The 16,079-nt window shown below is 46.5% G+C and overlaps 1 protein-coding gene across 2 annotated transcripts in view; it reads right to left on the reverse strand.

The window, feature by feature from the left end:
- METTL22 (methyltransferase like 22) overlaps positions 1-3,935 on the reverse strand; it is a 28,245-nt gene extending 24,310 nt beyond the window's left edge. For both annotated transcript variants that reach the window (XM_025371356.1, XM_025371355.1), the window contains exon 1: positions 3,796-3,935. The gene's annotated coding sequence lies outside the window, so the exon portion shown is untranslated. The remainder of the gene's footprint in view (positions 1-3,795) is intronic.
- Positions 3,936-16,079: the final 12,144 nt, after the last annotated feature.

Below are 16,079 nucleotides of genomic sequence, written 5' to 3' on the forward strand. Positions count from 1 at the left end.
CATTTTGCCACATGTGCCTGCCCTCTCTGGTTTCTTCTCCTTGAGCTGAGAGTACACTGCAGACATCATGACATTTTCCCCCTAAATTCTTTAATGTCTGTCCCCTAAGAGCATTTCCCTATATAACCATAAGACCATTAACAAATCTAATTAATAATTCCCTAATAGCATTTATTTTTTTTTTTTTTATTTTTTTTTTTGAGACGGAGTCTTGCTCTGTCGCCCAGGCTGGAGTGCAGTGGCCGGATCTCGGCTCACTGCAAGCTCCGCCTCCCGGGTTCACGCCATTCTCCTGCCTCAGCCTCCCGAGTAGCTGGGACTACAGGCGCCCGCCACCTCGCCCGGGTAGTTTTTTTGTATATTTTAGTAGAGACGGGGTTTCACCGTGTTCGCCAGGATGGTCTCGATCTCCTGACCTCGTGATCCGCCCGTCTCGGCCTCCCAAAGTGCTGGGATTACAGGCTTGAGCCACCGCGCCCGGCCTCCCTAATAGCATTTAAAGTCAATTTCCTCCACCTGTCTCCCAAAGGTCTTTGAGGCTCTCCCCACCCCCAAACTAGTATCCAATCACAATTTACACTTTGCATTTAGTTGTTATGGCCCTTTACTCTTTCTTTTTAATTCTAGAAGCTGTTATCTTCTGTCCCCATATCATTTGTTGTTATAAAGCTTTCCTATTTTAAACTATGTTTTATTTTTAAACATTTCTTTTTAGAGACAGGGGCTTGCTCTGTTGCCCAGGCTGGAGCACAGTGTGCAATCACAGCTCACTGCAGTCTCAAACTTCTGGGTTCACACGATCCTCCTGCCTCAACCTCCCCAGTAGTTAGGTTGGCAGCTATGCCACCATGCTTGGCATTCAATTTTTTTTTTTTTTGTAGAGACGAGGGTCTCACTATGTTTCCCAGGCTGGTCTCAAATCCTTGGACTCAAGCGATCCTCTCACCTCAGCTTCCCAAAGTGCTGGGGTTACAAGTGTGAGCCATCGTGCCTGGCCTAAAGCTCTGCTACTGAATTTAAAAAGGTGAATGGAATTAGCCGGGTGCGGTGGAGAACGCCGGTAGTCCCAGCTACTTGGGGGGCTGAGGTGGGAGGATCACCTGAGTCCAAAAGGCGGGCGTTGCAGTGAGCCGAGAATGTGCCACTGCAGTCTGTAGTCCAGCCTGGGTGACAGAGCAAGACCCTCTCTCAAAAACAAATTAAAAAAAAAAAAAAAAAGGGAGTGGATTTAAAGGAAAAGTAATTAAGGGAATCACTACACAGGTGATACACAGATATAGAAAAATTATGCAGGTGATACATTAATAACTAAAACTTGGAAAACCATGGTTGAGGCAAAGTTGTCAAAAACGGGGGATCTCCCTCCAAACACGTTTCATCTCGTGGAAAAGTATCATCAAACAGCAGTAGTCTGATGGGCTTTCAAATTGGACAGACCAGGTGGGGATCCCTGGTCTCTCACCTCCTAGCCATGTGATCTCAGGAAAATACTTCACCTCTCTGCCTCTGTTTCTTCAGCCACAATCTCATGCAGTGTTACTGGGTGGGTAAAGTGCTGAGCAGAGTCCTGGGCTCACAGTAGGTGTTAATAAAACACCAGCAACCTCCTTGTCCTGGGGTTGGTTTCAGGTATTTGACCCAAACCTGCCTGTAACCCCTGACTGCCTACAGAAGCTGTTCCTACCTGGGTAGGTGTGTTCCCTAGGCATGTCATGAAATCTCGCCAGGCCCCCGTTTTTTCAACTGCAAAAAGAGGTCATCATGACTCAGGGTGTCCTAACTATCCCAGTACACTGCCGGAGTTCCTACATTTAAGTGCTTGCTGTGGAGTAGCAAAAGCTGTACCAACAAAAAATTTTTTAGGAAAAAGATGATTCCTTATTGGTCTCCATGCTAGCTTTCCCACTCAACACTATAAAGCCATCAAAATGCAAGTGGGTTGTGAAGAAAGTATGTGAATCTGGCAAATCAATGCAGAATTTCATGGTGTCATTGAAAGTGCTGGACCTTCAGGCAAACGCTGTTAATCAGTGGGACTGGCAAAATTAGATCAGATTCCAGAAGAGAAAATACAGCTTATACCTACCACTTATTTCAAAGGCAGATCAAGCTCTCTCAGGACTTAGAGATGTCCTGGGGGAAAACTGAGAACTTTCACATATAGTTTCTGTTTTTAATATTGCTGTAAAAATAAAAAATCAAAAGCCATTTCTTTTAAAAATGGAACCAAAGGATGCTCTTTCTTTTTTCGCCACAGTGCATTTTTTTTTTTTTTTTTTCCTGAGACGAGTCTCACTCTGTTGCTCACGTTAGAGTGCAGTGGTGCCATCTCAGCTCACTACAACCTCCGCCCCCTGGGCTCAAGTGATCCTACCTCAGTGTCCCGAGTAACTGGGACTACAGGCACACATCACCATGCCCAGCTAATTTTTGTATTTTTAGTAGAGACAGGGTTTTGCCACGTTGGCCAGGCTAGTCTTGAACTCCTGACCTCAGGTGATCTATCTACCTTGGCCTCCCAAAGTGCTGGGATCACAGGCATGAGCCACCACACATGGCCTATTGTTGGAAAACTTACATCCCAGAAAAATCACTGTTCTTTGCTTTTTCCAAAAGTGAGCATAACATTACACACTAAATTTTAAGTATAGACAAAAAAGAAACTCAAATTCTTAATCTCTAATTGAATTTTCCATTTTTAAATTCAATCCAACCGGGCTTCCCAAGAAATGCACACTGCAATGTAAGTCCCAGGTGAAGGAGACTCCCTTTAAGTGGTTTTCCCTAGAATCAGCTCTCTAGGAATAAGAAGGCCCTCTTGAACCTACCTCGGGGCCTGTGTGAGGAGTAAATGAGACAATGATTCACTTTTAGGGTTCACCACATATAATAAACGTTCAATAAGCAACAATAGTAAGTACTATCATTATAGCAATATGATGATTAAAGTGAATGCTGGGAAGAAAGAAAAAAGGTAACAGTTTCTCTAGTCAGGAAAAGTCCCCCTCCGGGAATGCAGGGTCTGTATGGATTTGGGGCTCCTCTCTTCACTGGGCAGAGCTGAGAAAGGAGCCCCAGGTTGCAGATGGGGACCCGCCCCGCCACCTCTCCATAGGGCTGCAAGCTCATCCCTGCAGCAGGAGCTAACGTGTTCTTGGCTCTTCTAAGGCTGTGGGGACTAGACAGAGACGCTGCCAGCCTTCCTCTCCTATAGGTCCCCAGTCAGTTGTCCCAAATAAGCAGTTTGCTGGGATCACGATGTTGAAATAACTTCCCTCCTCCTTCTTTCTGATAAGTGCAACTCACTCAACAATCAGAAATTTGGCGCGATCCCATAACGATTTAGGCCAGGAGCTGGATAACGGAGGGTAGGGTGTGAACGCCTGTGTTGGGGGTGGGAAAAACGTAGCCTGGCCACGGCGCGCAGAGTCGTAGTGAGGGGCTCCGGGGACGTCCCTCGTGGGGCTCCTCGTCCTCTTTGTCTTGTCGCCTTCCTAACGCCACCCTTTTGGGTTAACTATTGCCCTCTCAAAAGACAGTCACAGGTCGGGCACTGCCCTCCCTTCCTAATCTGGAATCGAAGGAGAGGTGCCTGGACCCAGGACGGAAACTCAGGTGAGGACGTGGACTTCTTCCCCCAACACCTGTGTTCAGAAGGGGAAACAGGCTAAGAGTGCGGTCGGGCCTCAGGGATCTGGGCCTCAGATCCGTGGGAGCTCGGATTTCAAAGTCAGGCTCGGCGCCAGAAGGCTCCCTGCACCCTACCCTGTCCCGCCTCTTCTCCCAGTCACTTACCCGCCGCGGGGCTCAGCCTGGGGTCCCATCCGACCCCGCCGTCCGTCGGTGGGACTCAGGCGGCCGCCATAACAGGCGGTCTGCGCAGGCGGGGCCCCGCCCCCGCATGCAACCATCTGACCGCAGCGCACCGTGGCTCCACCTACCTGCCCGGGCCGCGCATGCGTGCGGGGGTTGCCGGCAGTGTAGGCTTCACTCTGGTCGCAGGTGAGACGTGTTTGCTGAGGGGACCCGCCTAGGTGGGAACATCTCCTCACATGTGTGGCTAAACTCATTCCTCTAAAGGAGTTAAATAGAAGTTAAATAACTCGCCCAGCTACTAAATGGTAAAGCCTGGATTCACCCGGGGTGTGGGATCCAGAGCCTGTGCTATTTAACCAGCATGCTACTGCATTTATTATCACGAGTGTAATCGTTATCCATGCTCTTAGTACCCATTTGTTTGTTTGTTTGTTTATTTTTCTAAGATGGTCTTGCTCTGTCACCCAGGCTGGAGTGCAGTGGCGCAGTTTTAGCTCACTGCGGCCTTGAACGCCTGGGCTCAAGGAATCCTTCCGTTTCAGCCTCTCTAGTAGCTGGGACTACAGTTGCGTGGCACCTTTTTTTTTTTTTTCTGGTAGAGACTGTGTCTTGTTATGTTGCCCAGGCTGGCCTCGAACTCCTGGCTTCAAGCAGTCCTCCTGCATCGGCCTCCCAAAGCTCCTAAATTACAGGCATGAGCCACCACGCCCAGCCAGTACTCGTTATTAATAGGTGGTAGTGATTTCATTAATTCATATGCTTATCAAGTTTCCAACACCAAGCGGGTGGAACAAAGTGGCAAACATAAGAATCCATGTTTGCTCGTTTTTTCTTGCTTGCAAAATTTCACAAAGCCTCTGAGTTGGTGACTGAGCACAGCCCTCCGAAGAATGCCCTGAAGAGGATGAGCAGGAGAGAGCACAGGTTCTCACATCTCTTGCCTGAGTCACTGCATTTTTAGAAAAAGTACAGTCAGTGATATTGGCCCTTTTCTCATGTGTTCAGTGACATCATGGAAGTCAGCCTGGCCACAATGGAGTAAGCCAGGGGATGGGCCGTAGGAAACGAGGGTACATAGGTAGCCAGGGTTAGAACTTTTGTGACATTGTAAGAACTTCGGATTTTATTGTGCGTGAGATGGGGAGCTGCCAGGGGTATACACCACACTGATGTGTTCACAGACGTGCCCAGACACACACAGTGGTGTCCACTCTCAGACATGTCAGTGAGCACACAAATACACAGGAACATGTGTAAAGTCCACATATGTAAAATCTATATCCCTGTGTGCTCATGTGTACACACATGCACACACATGGCCTCAGCTGGCAACCTTTGTCTAAATTACTTTTTTTTTGTCTTTGCAAAACAGAATTAAATCAACATCAATTTCACGATTACTGATAATAAAACGTGGAGAGTTGATAGGGTGACTAAGCAACACAAATAAGACTTTTTTTTTTTTTAAGACACAGATTATGTTTCCTAAAATCCCCCAGGACAGTACACAGAGAGTCAGTTGGGTGTCTTGGGACCAGATTCTATTCATAGTTTTCTCTCTAGTTCACTGAGGGTTCTCTCAGTTATGCCCAGAGGATGTTGGGTGATGGAGAGGGCACTAGGAAGGCATTGTTCTCACCCTTGGGAGTTTTGTCTTCAAATTTAAACCAGGGGGAATGACCCTTTAAAATAAAAAGTCAGATTGCATCCCTCCTCTTGTCAAACCTATAATATTTTATAGGGCATTAGTGCCCCTACAGAAGAGGCCCCAAAGAGCTGCCTCACCCCTTCTATCACGTGAGGACACAGCAAAAAGACAGCCATCTATGACCAAGAATTGGACACAGAACCTGCCAGTGCCTTGATTTTGGACTTTCCAGCCCCTAGAACCATGAGAAATGAATGTGTTTGTTTATCAGCCACCCTATGGTATTCTGTTATAGCAGCCCAGATGGCCCCAAAGAGTTATTATTTGTGCCACAAATTTTGAGGTGGTTTGCAACACAGTAATAGGTCACTAGATAAGGGGAAAGAAAGCCAGCCCTTCTTGGCAGGGCTGCAAAGAGATGGTAGCTGGGGGAGTGTGGGAGGGGGCCCTCTGTTCCTCAGCCTCAGTTATGAACAAGGCACACTGCTGGCCCATTCATCTTGTGGTTTTTCTTCATTCTCACACCCACTCCGAAGCTCAGAGAGGCGAAATGCCTTGCTCAGTGTTACCTAGCTAGTGAGATGCAGACTCACATTTTCTTTCCCTCCCTGCCTCCCTCCCTCCCTACCTCCCTTCCTCCCTTCCTTCCTTCCTTCCTTCTTTTCACAGAGTCTCCCTTTGGCACCGAGGCTGAAGTGCAGTGACACCATCTCAGCTCACTGCTACCTCTGCCTCCGGGTTCAAGCAATACTCCTGCCTCAGCCTCCTGAGTAGCTGGGATTACAGGCACCCGCCACCACACCCAGCTAATTTTTGTATTTTTAGTAGGGACGGGGTTTCACCGTGTTGGCCAGGCTGGTCTCAAACTCCTGACCTCACGTGATCTGCCCTCTTTGGCCTCCCAAAGTGCTGGGATTACAGGCATGAGCCACCGCACCCGGCCTCAGAATCACATTTTCAGAATGTCCCAGTGAGCCCGTTGAGTGGAGCCTTAGGGTTAAATGCCCTTCCTGGTGTCCCAGGCAGGTCTTTTGCTGTGAGAGTCTCCCCCAGACTTAGCGAAGCAAGGGTTAAAGTGCATGCTCACACACGCTGGAGTGTCCATCACTCCTGCCACCTGGACTGATGACAAACTACGTGTGCAGCAGAGGGGAAGGCGGATGAACTGCCAGATGTGTGTTAAGAAACCAGCTTGCAGGAAATTGCTGTCGGGTGATTATTATTAGCTTAGTTATTCAGAACAGTCCTTTCTCCAAAGGTCGTGCATTTACCAAATGCTTGATGTGTTTTCCCAGTCAGCCCTAGAAAATTTTGTCCTCCTGGAGAGAGAGCTTGTCCTCCAGGACTACTGAAAGTGGGTGATTATTATTCTGCCCCCGCCTCCCATCAGCATATAACAGCAGCTGCTTTAAATGCACAGCGGTCTGTTTCCTGGTTCTGTGTGCAGAGGCAGGAGGTTGACCTTCAAGTAAGTGCACAGAGCTGAGTTCAAATCCCCAGCTCGGCCACTGATAATTATATTCATCCATTCAATACCTAATTTTGAAGAGCTTTTCATATGCTTGGTACTCAGCCAATTGCTTTACTTCTTTGAAACTTAATTTCCTAGTGTCTCGAATACTGATAATACCTTTCCTGGCGTGTTGTGAGAATGAGTGGCGTATCACCCGTGGAGCGTTCCGCACAATAACTCGCTTCCATTTCTTGACATAATCTGACAGCATCTGTTATATTTTAAAGAACCCACCAATTTTACTCACTTCACCAAGTCGCATTGATAGATGGAAAAAAAAAAAAAAACCAACAAAAAACAAAGTAAATTACAGTGCCATTCATATTGTATAAGATCAATTATGAATTTAAAAAAACCCTCACAATTATATGTTTTCTCAAGCTAGACAGAATGTGGTCTATCCATACCATTGTATTGTTATTCAGCCATAAAAGGAATGAAGCAAATAAACAAAAAAGCTTTAAAAAATTAGCTGGGGATGGTAGTGCGTGCCTGTGTTCCCAGTTACTTGGGAGACAGAGGAGGGAAGATCACTTGAGCCCAGGAGGTTGAGGCTGCAGTGAGTGGTGTTTGCGTCACTGCTCTCCAGCCTGGGCGACAGAGAGACCCTGTATTTAAAAAAAAAAAAAAGAAAAGAAAAAGGAAAAGAAATAGGGCCATTGTAGATGCAAGTAGTTAAGGATCTTGAAATGAAATCATCCTGGATTTAGGGCAGGCCCTCAGTCCAGTGATGGCTGTCCTTATCAGAAGAGGAGAGGACTCAGAAAGAAGACGATGTGGAGACAGGCAGAGATTGGGGTGAGGCATGTAAGAGCCAAGGATCGCCCAGGATTGCCGGCAGCCTCCAGGTGGCAGGACCGAGGCGCAGAACAGATTCTCCCTCAGAGCCTCCAGAAGGACCCAGCCATGCTGGTACTTTGATTTTGGACTCATGGCCTCCAGAACTGTGCGGGAATGCAGGTCTGTTGGTTGAAGTCACCCAGTTTGTATATAGTTAAGAGACTAATACAAGGTTTTAGCTAATTTGTGCCTAAGGTCTTTTTATTTGCATTCCCCTTGGCTCAGAAAGCCCACCCTCAGCCCAGTTTCCCTCATCACAACTGGCTCCTTCTCGTCCAACATAGCTTAAATTATTTTTATTTTTAATTATATATATATATATATATATATATTTAAATTTTGTGAGAGTCTCACTGTCGCCCAGGCTGGAGTGCAGTGACACGATCGTGGCTCACTGCAACCTCTGCCTCCTGGATTCAAACAATTCTCCTGCCTCAGCCTCCCAAGTAGCTGGGATTACAGGTGCCCGCCACCATACCTGGCTAATTTTTGTATTTTTAGTAGAAATGGGGTTTCGCTATGTTGGCCAGGGTGGTCTCTGACTCCTGACCTCAGGTGATCCACCTACCTTGGCCTCCCAGAGTACTGGGATTACAGGCATGAGCCACTGTGCCCGACCCATAGCTTAAACATTATCTGCTCAGTTGGCCCTTCCCTGCCCATCCCATCATGTGTTGCCCCCTACTATCTGTCCAAGTAGCTCTCCTTTACACACCCTTTAATTTTCTTTCTTCTTTCTTTTTTTTTTTAAAGTAGAAATGGAGTCTTGCTGTGTTGTCCAAGCTAGTCTTGAACTCCTGGGCTCAATCAGTCCTCCCACCTTGGCCTCCCAAGTTTCTGGGATGACAGGCATGAGCCACTGCAACTGGCAACTTACATTCTTTTTAGATCTGTCACTCTCTGGAATGACCTATTATTTATTTATTTATTTATTTTGAGACAAGGTGTCTCTCTGTTGCCCAGGCTGGAGTGCAGTGGTGTGATCTCAGCTCACTGCAACCTCTGCCTCCCAGGTTCAAGCGATTCTCCTGCCTCAGCCTCCCGAGTAGCTGGGATTACAGGCGTGTGCTACCATGCCTGGCTAATTTTTTTCATTTTTAGTAGAGATAGGGTTTCACCATGTTAGCCAGGATAGTCTTGATCTCCTGACCTCATGATCCGCCTGCCTCAGCTTCCCAAAGTGCTGGGATTACAGACGTGAGCCACCGCGCCTGGCCTATTTGTTGTATTTTATTTGAGCTACAATGTTAGCTGCTTGAGAGCAGAGCCTTGCCTGGCTGCTATAATGCCAGCCCCTGGCACATCACAGGGGCTGGAGCTGGAGGTTGGGGTTATTTGCAGAATGAATGAGAGACTGAAGACATTTGGAACACTGCTGGGGGCACTGTTGGTCTGGGCTGTTGACATTCCACCCACTCAGCAGGGAGAGGAGAGTTTAGTGATCCATTAGACCTGGATCAAAGTGTTCCCTTGAGATGAGCTGAAGAAGTCACCCTGTTCCTTCTTGTGTCTGGCTTTGGGAGAAAAATAGATATTTTCAATTGTCACAAGCCCGCTCTGTTTATCTTCTTTCTAGGTTACCCCCAGGACCCTGGGGAGGCCACAAATGTGGTAGAGGATTGTGGGCAGTGTCTCTTCCTGACCAGTCTCTCCTCCCCGAAACCTAGCACTGACTGTAGAATCCCAGCAGACTGCAGTCCTCAGCCTCAAATATACAGAGCAACCAGAGTGTGAGATGAGGGGTGGGGAGGCTCAGGCACCTTTGCCCCCAGGGAAGGACTAGCCACTTTTCAACATGTCACTGTCCGACAGCCTTTGGGTCTGTCATTTTATTTCTGTTTCTATTTAATTAATTATTTGGCCGGGCGCGGTGGCTCAAGCCTGTAATCCCAGCACTTTGGGAGGCCGAGGCAGGCGGATCACGAGGTCAGGAGATTGAGACCATCCTGGCTAACATGGTGAAACCCCGTCTCTACTAAAAATACAAAAAACTAGCCGGGCGTGGTGGCGGGCGCCTGTAGTCCCAGCTACTCGGAGGCTGAGGCAGGAGAATGGCCTGAACCTGGGAGGTGGAGCTTGCAGTGAGCCGAGATCGCGCCACTGCACTCCAGCCTGGGTGACACAGCGCGAGACTCCGTCTCAAAAAAAAAAAAAAAAAAAACAAATAATTAATTATTTATCCTATTTTATTTAAACTACATCTTGGCCAGGCGCAGTGGCTCACTCCTGCAGTCCCAGCACTTTGGAAGGCCAAGTGGGAGGATTTCATGAGGCCAGGAGTTTCAGACCAGCCTGGGCAACATAGTGAGATCCTCTCTCTACAAAAATTAAAAAAATTAGCTGAGCGTGGTGGCGTGCACCTGTAGTCCTAGCTACTGGGGAGGGTGAAGTGGGAGGATCACTTGAGCCTGGGAGATAAATGTGCAGTGAGCTGCAATTATGCCACTGCACTCCAGCCTGGGTGACAGAGTGAGACCTTGTCTCAATAAATAAATAAACAAACAAACGAACGAACGAATGAACAAACTACATCTGTTTCCTTCAAGTTAGTGGGCATTTGGTTACATCCCATCACCCAGGCTGGATTGCATGGCAAGATCATAGCTCACTGCAGTCTGGATCTCTGGGGCTCAAGCCATCCTCCCTTCTCAGCCTCCTGAGTAGCTGGATTAAAGGCATGTGCCACTGAAATGAGGTCTTACTATGTTCCCAAGGTTGATCTCAAATTCCTGGGCTCAAGTGATCCTCCTGCTGTGGCCTTCCAAAGTGCTAGGATGGTAGGCCTGAGCCACTGCTCCTGGCCAGTTGGTTTTTTTCTAGCTGGTAAGGGGGCAGTGGCTCAGGAATATGAACTCGTGTCCTGGTCAGTAACTCCCAGATGAATGGAAGATACGCTTGACAGCTTACACATTTTCTCACTTTTTGTCCTCACAAGTCTGTGAGTGAGGTGTTGTTTTTTCCTGTTTTATAGACGAGGTGCCGAGAGTAAGTTATGTGCCCAAGATCCCTTTTCCTTTTCTTTTCTTCCTTTGCCTTTTCTTTATTTCTTAAAACTTAAAAATAATAATAAACCTTATTTTTAGAGCGGTTTTACGTTCACAGCAAAACTGAGTGGAAAATACAGAGATTCCTTGTGCGTGGACCATATTCTCCCTGACCCCTGCCCTTAACCTCCCTCACTAGCAACATCCTCCCTCCCTACCCCCCAAAAGTGGTGCATGGGTTACAATCTGTGAACCTACATTAATACATGATCATTGTAGTGGTCTGTTCTCACACTGTGAATAAAGACATACCTGAGACTGGGTAGTTTATAAAGGAAAGAGGTTTAGTTGACTCAGTTGCACATGGCTGGGGAGGCCTCATGATCATGGTGGAAGGCACATGAGGAGCAAAGTCACATCTTACATGGCGGCAGGCAAGAGAGCTTGTGCAAGGGAACTCCCATTTATAAAACCATCAGATCTCATGAGACTTACTCACTACCATGAGAACAGTATGGGAGAAACTGCCCCCATGATTCAGTTATCTCCACCTGACCCCGCTTTTGACACATGGGGATTATTATAATTCAGGGTAAGAGTTGGTTGGGGATGCAGCCAAACCATGTCAATCATCTATCACCCAAGTCCATAGTTTACATTAGGGCTCACTCTTGGTGTTGTACCTTCTGTAGGTTTGGACCAACGTGTAATGACGTGTAGCCACCATTAAAGTATCATAAAGAATAATTTCACTGCCTTACAAATCCTCTGCTCTGCCTGTTCATCCGTTCTTTCTCCCCAACCCTTGGCTACCACTGATCTTTTCACTGTCTCCATAGTTTTACCTTTGAATGTCATACAGCTGAATGTCATACAATTGGAATCATCCTGTATGTACCCTCTTCAGGCTGACTTCTTTCACTTGGTAATATGCATTTAAAGTTTGTCCATATCTTTTCATGGCTTGATAGCTCATTTCTTTTTAGCACTGAATAATTTTCCACTGTTAGAGGTACTTCAGTTTTTATCCATTCACCTGCGGAAGAATATTTTGGTTGCTCCCAAATTCTGGCAATCTTGAGTAAAGCCTGCTAGAAACATCTGTGTGCAGGTTTTTATGTGGACATAAATTTTCACTTCATTTGGGTAAATATCAAGGAGTATAATTGCTGAATCATATAATAAGAGTAGGTTTAGCTTTGTAAGAAACTCCCAAACTGTCTCCCAAAGTTGCTGTACCATTTTTCATTCATATGCTTGCCAGCATTTGGGGTTGTCAGTATTCTGGATTTGGCCATGCTAATAGGTCCCGTTGTTGTTTATAATTTGTAATTCCCTAATGACATTCTTTAATTTTTTTTTTTTTGAAACAGCGTTTTGTGCTGTCACCCAGGCTGAAGTGCAGTGGTACAATCATAGCTCACTGCAGCCTCCAACTCCAGGACTCAAGCCATCCTTTCACATCTTTCTCCTGAATAGGTGGGACTACAGGTGCATGCCTTCATGCCCGGCTAATTTTTTAAACTTTATTTTCAGTAGAGTCAGGGTCTCACTATGTTGTCCAGGTTGGTCTCCAGCTCCTGGGTTCAAGTGATCCTCCCACCTTGGCCTCCCAAAGTGCTGGGATTACAGGCATTAGCCTCCATACCTGCCCCGAATGACATTCTTAAAACATTTTTATTGTGATATATAGCATTCATATAACACATCTGTGCAACATATACAGTACACAAAATATAACAAATAGTTATAAAGGAAACACCCATGTAATTACCAACCAGTTCAAGATATAGATATTGCCAGAACCCAGAAGCTTCTGTTTATTTCCCCTTCACTCCCTTAGAAATACTCACCATCCTTTCTTCTGTGGTTCTCAGTTGTTTGCTTGTTTTTATAGTTTTACTGCCTAAGCATGCACCCTCACAACGTAGTTTAGCTTTGCTTGCTTTGAACTGTAAATAGAATCACACTGTATTGTATTCTTTGGTGTTTGATTTTTTTGTTTACTCAGTATTATAAGATGAATTGGCTGGGCGTGGTGTCTCACGCCTGTAATCCCAACACTTTGGGAGGCCAAGGTGAGTGGATCATGAGGTCAGGAAATCGAGACTATCCTGGCCAACATGGTGAAACCCTGTCTGTACTAAAAATACAAAAATTAGCTGGGTGTGGTGGTGCACCTGTAGTCCCAGCTACTTGGGAGACTGAGGCAGGAGAATGGCTTAAACCCGGGAGGCAGAGGTTGTAGTGAGCCAAGATCGTGCCACTGCACTATAGGCTGGAGACAAAGCGAGACTCTGTCTCAAAGAAACAAAAAATCAAAAACAAAAAGATAAAATCAAAAAACAAAAAGTAGCCGGGTGTGGTGGTTCACTCCTGTAATGCCAGTTATTCGGGAGGCTGAGGCAGGAGAATTGCTTGAACCTAGAAGGCAGAGGTTGCAGTGAGCCGAGTTCATGCCACTGTACTCCAGTCTGGGTGACAGAGTGAGGCTCCACCTAAAAAAAAAAAAAAATATATATATATATATATATATATATGAGATGAAATATATGTAGATGAAATATATATGATGAAATATATATATGTATATGTATGATGAATCTATGCTGTGTCCCATATGGTTTGTTCATTTTCATGGCAGTATATTTCAAGGAATGAATGTAATATGATGATTTATTCAAACCACTGAGATGGACATTGGGTTGATTCCATTTTAGCTATTTCATCGCTGTTCTTGCCACAGTATTAGGCTGGGTTGACCCCACATGGAGCAAAAATGACACAGTTAATTTGCTCAGGCAACTTCCACCTCTCTTTCAGTGGTATAGTAGCACACAGAGCAAATAGCATTCTAAACTCTACCCAGTCCTATCTGGGTGGAAATGACTCATGTAATTATAAAGCATTGAGGCATCTCAGATTATCCCACCGGGTCTCTTCTTTACAGAGAATGTCCAAACTAGCTCCAGAGAACATTCTGTGCTGAGTGTTAGTTACCTATTTCTTAGTGGCATCTTGAAATCTCCAGTGCGGGTGTGCAGGTGTGGTCTTGACATTTAGTAACATGGTGCCATGATGGATGACTATGGATCCATGATCATGATGGGATGGGTGGTTCTGCTCATAGAGAGGCTTTCTTGTTTGTTTCTGAGACTCCTCTGGGTGTCATAGCTGCATTGAGTAAAAACCTCTAAGAACATGTTGTGGTTTGAAATGCTGGACTTGGTGGATGGGGACTAGGCTGGAGGGTGAAGGAAAGAATGGAATCAGATCAGGACAGACCTCAGACAGCTTAAGGGAGGCTAGGGTCGAGAGTCTGGCCTCTGGATTTGAGCAGACCTGGATTCAATCCCACCTGTGAGACCCTGGGCAACGTCTCTGAAGGTCAGTTTCCTCATGGGTGACATGGGACAGGCTTAGTCAATGCCTCCCTGACTGAAATGCCTTCCCTATCAGAACCATCCCCCAAGAACAAGAGTGGGGCTGCTGTTAGAGATTCAGAACACAGAATGCCCTTTTCATTGTGTTCCTGGCCTTTGTGATTTTTCCCTTTCCCCTCCAACTTGCATTTTTCTCTTTTTCAGCTGATGATATACCACGAGCCTTCAGATCTAACAGATATGCTTTGATAAGATGGCTCGCCATTAGCTCCTTTCATCTTGGGAACATTGTGCAAACCAAATCTAATCAATACAGGACATTGAGGGCTCGTGGAGGGTCCACATCTTCCAGAGCACTGCCTGGGGGTGGGATTGCATCACCTGAGTCCACACACCTGCCTAGATGTGTCTGCCCCATACCTACCCAGTGGTTCAGAACACAGTGCCCAAGGCCTGGGCTCCCGCTGCATCCTTACATACACCATCTCTAATTATTCTGGCTACCCTGAGGGGGAGATAGCAAGACTGGCCCCATCTTGCAGATCAGGAAGCTGAGGCTCAGAGATGCTAAGCCACTTACCTATGGTCACTCAGCTCCTAGGGGTCTGGCCCAGGTAGGTCTGATTCTGAAATAAATTACATGAGTCTTCTAACTTTCTGGGGTTAGATAGCCTTGGTGCAAATCTTGGCCCCGCCCCTTATTACCTGTCTTAAGTCAGATGGCCCCAGAACCGACTGAAAGTGGGAATTGATATGCAAATGATTTATTGAGGAAGGCTCCCAGGAGAAACTGGAAGTCGAGTGAGGAAAGCAGACTAGGGAAGGGCAAGTTCAAGTTCAAGTGGGATTCCAGCCTCAGCCTGATTCTGTGGGTTTCTGGAGCATAAATTACATTTTAGCATTTGTCCTGCCTTGAAGCAAGTGTGGTAGTTTCCTAGACCTGTCTAAAAAATTACCACCACTGTGTGGCTTAAAACAACAGGAATTGGCCGGGCGCAGTGGCTCACGCCTGTAATCCCAGCACTTTGAGAGGCTGAGGCGAGTGGATCACCTGAGGTCAGGAGTTCAAGACCAGCCTGGCCAATGTGGTGAAACCCCGTCTCTACTAAAAATACAAACATTAGCCAGGCGTGGTGGCATATGCCTGTAATCCCAGCTACTTGGGAGGCTGAGACAGGAGAATCGCTTGAACCCAGGAGGTGGAGGTTGCAGTGAGCTGAGATCACACCACTGCGCTCCAGCCTGGGTAACAAAGCGAGACTCCATTAAAAAAAAAAAAAAGAAAGAAAGAAAGAAAGAAAAAATCAACAGGAATTTATTCTCTCACGGTTCTGGAGACCAGAAGTCTGAAATGAAGGTGTTGGCAGGGTCGGCTTCCTCTACGAGCTCTAGGGGAGGATCTGTTCCATGCCTTTCTTCCAGCTTCTGGTTACCCTGCAATCCTGGGAGTCCCCTGGCTTGTAGACACTTCCGTTCCATGTGTACCTCCATCATCATATGGCCTTCTCTTATCTTCTGTGTCTGTGTCTTTTTCTGTTCTTATAAAGACAGTTGCCATTGGCTCATTGACCTGGATAATCCAGGGCTATCTCATCTCAAGATCCTTAACTTAATTACATCTACAAAGACTATTTTTCCAAATAAGGCCAGAGGCACAGTTTCTGTGTGGACCTATTTTTGTTTATTTATTTATTTTTGTGAGATGGAGTCTCACACTGCCTCCTGGGCTGGAGTCCGATAGCGCTGTCTCAGCTCACTGCAACCTCTGCCTCCCGGGTTTGCACAGTTCTCCTGCCTCAGCCTCTGGAGTAGCTGGGATTACAGGCACACACCACCACACCTGGCTAATTTTTTGTAGAGACGGGATTTTACCATGTTGGCCAGACTGGTGTCGA

Source organism: Theropithecus gelada, chromosome 20 (assembly GCF_003255815.1).
Source record: "Theropithecus gelada isolate Dixy chromosome 20, Tgel_1.0, whole genome shotgun sequence".
NCBI classification, from domain to species: domain Eukaryota; kingdom Metazoa; phylum Chordata; class Mammalia; order Primates; family Cercopithecidae; genus Theropithecus; species Theropithecus gelada.